General features: G+C 41.0%; 1 pseudogene; it reads right to left on the bottom strand.

The window, feature by feature from the left end:
• Positions 1 to 1,162: 1,162 nt before the first annotated feature.
• LOC113613869 (enolase-phosphatase E1 pseudogene) lies at positions 1,163 to 2,163 on the bottom strand (annotated as a pseudogene).
• Positions 2,164 to 2,662: the final 499 nt, after the last annotated feature.

Genomic DNA, 2,662 nt, shown 5'->3' with positions numbered 1-2,662 from the left:
TTCAGTTTTACCTGGTTGCAACACTCATGTTCTTACAAGGTGCCTCAGGACTTTGCCTATTTTACCCACATAATTGCAATTTACTCTGAAATGTTAAACAGATAAATCAATACATACCAGTTCTAGTTTAGCACTTTTCGGAGTAATAATTAACTCTTCTATAGTCACTTGGAAGAAATCTTTTTCCAGGGCAATTAGTTTATATATTACCCTAGGAGCTAATGCCCCCTCTGAAACACATCTTGGCATCTTAGTTTGGCCCTTGGTTACAACCAAGCAGCCTTATTCCTTCATAACAGATGAGAACCCTGTATGCCTCAGCTGTCCCTGATTAGGTTACTCTGTATTTCTCCAAGTGGCTGATTAAACATGACTCAGCTTTTTCCAAACTTTTTTTTTTAAAGAAGAAAATGTTTTTATTAATTACCACATGAAATTGACATGACATCCTAGTAGGCTGAACTAGGATAAATAATGCTGTTATAAAATTTACATTTCTCACATCCATTTCAGAAGAAAATGTTAGGTATTAGGGCTCTTCTAGGTCTTATGGACAAATTTCAGTAAACCTTTTGTTTTTTAATAGTAAACAGCAATTAACATATTTCTCAAACTGTGCTAAGAAGTAGTTAGCAAGGTAACTCTGAAATCTGTGATCACTGGCAGGATTAGGACTGTTTTGTTAAACGTTAGGAAGCACATTTCTATTTTAGAAATGTTTTAGAAATGTTACTAACGTAATGTTAGTGCATCTTTTTCACTGGTAAGGCAACTGCTTGCTGTGGGTACCACAATGATTAGCAAGTTTCTTAAGTAACAGATACATGATGAATCAAGACTCAAATTAGTCTCCTTTCCCAACTTTGCTCTCTTTTGGAGCAGAAACAAATAGCTTTGTCATTTGTACATAGGGAGGTTAATAGTTTGAAATTCAGTTGCTGTAATCTAACTCACAGTTTAAAAGGGGACTAGATTATTACTAGGAATGTCTTTGAAATACTTCTTCTAGTTTTTAAAATAACCAGGCTTCTGAGTAACTTCTCAAACCTACCTTTCTATTTGGGTACGTGACTTGATAAACATAACACATTTGACCTGTATGGTAGTAATTTCTTCTATCACCTATATTTCACCCTCAATAATGGTTAGAGTTGTGGTTTCAAACAATTTCTACATACAAAGCATCATCTTTAAATAAGTTTCCTTTTCACTGAACTGAGATTCTTTTTCCCACTTATGTGCCTGTGAATGGTAATTTGAACATACACACACTTACTTTAGGTATGTGTATATATGTATTTTTTAAGTAAATTACTTTTACCATTAGAATAAAACTAGACTACAGGGACAACTCTATGAAGACAGTTTGTTCTTCCTTAGAACTCCTCCTCTAGGTTGAGGAAGGCAGGTACAGTTCACTGAAGGATGTGATGAGGCTGAAGTAAGTCTTCTCATCATCTGTTAACCCCACATTGCCAGATCTCACCACCACAGCTACATGCATGTCAGCTTCCTCAGCAGCACTGGCCTCTCGGGTAACGTCCGTCAGAAACAAGTTGTTGATTGAGCACCCAATGCTGCTGGCAATCTTTCGATAACTCTCACTCTCCACTTTGTGTCCAATCTCGGTACCAAAGTGACCGTCCACAAGCTCAAGAATATCTCCCTCTGTAGAATGCCCAAATAACAGTTTCTGTGCCTCTACACTCCCTGAAGAATAGATACACACCTTCATTCCCACCTCTCTCCATTTCCTGACTGCTGGAACCACATCTTCAAAGAACTCTGCTTTCATGCTCCCAGATTTGAATGCTGCCCTCCACATGTGGCCCTGCAGGTGTTTCAACACCGTGGTCTTCCGGTCCAGAGATATCTGCCAGCACTCGTTAACTACCACGGCCTGGATCATCCGCTGCTGGTCACCCACCGCATTCCCGGATGCTGCTGGGATCGGAACAGCCTCATCCAGGTGGGAGTCCTCTTCAGCCTGTTTCCTCAAAAGATTGACCCCCTGCTGGCACTCCTCTTCTTCCCAATGTGTCTGCAGATCTCTTTAACATTATCTTTGATGTAAGGAAATAAAATGTCCTTCACGAAAGCAATCGGGGTTGTGGTACTTTCGATATCTAACAGGATCACAGTGACTTCGGCGGGCACCGAAAGCGCACAGCCATTTCCCCACCGGCTGCTACTACGAGAATCGACCTACTGGTAGCGAGGGCGGAGGGCAGTGCCAGCTGCGCCCAGCAACCTGCTGGGCTTCCGACAGCCCCGAAAAGAGTCCCGGAGCGCACAACCGCGCGCAGCCTGATGCAGGAGGCGGAGAGGACATGTCGGCGCCCCTGAAAATAGAGAAACCCGCAGCACAGGGACCCTGAACTCGCAAGCTGCCCGGGGCTCGGATTCTTTTTTTTTTAAAGGAAGAATCAGACCATTTTGTCAAATTCCCCAAGTTGTGCTGAACAATCTCAAGGACAGATCTGTTCAGGACCACTAAATAGATTTAATCAAAATTTATTAATCAATTTGAAGAATCTCAATTTATTGAAATATATACACAAAACATTTTTTATTTTTCCGGTAGTTGCTACCGATGGTGCTTTAAGAATTTTCTTTTATCCTTCATGGTGAGCTTCATTAACAAACGTTTAGAAACTTTCCA

The sequence above is a fragment of the Aethalodelphis obliquidens genome, unplaced genomic scaffold, assembly GCF_003676395.1.
Source record: "Aethalodelphis obliquidens isolate GAN/ISIS:26980383/991018 unplaced genomic scaffold, ASM367639v1 scaffold4, whole genome shotgun sequence".
NCBI classification, from domain to species: domain Eukaryota; kingdom Metazoa; phylum Chordata; class Mammalia; order Artiodactyla; family Delphinidae; genus Aethalodelphis; species Aethalodelphis obliquidens.
This window is presented reverse-complemented; position numbering and strand designations above follow the sequence as displayed.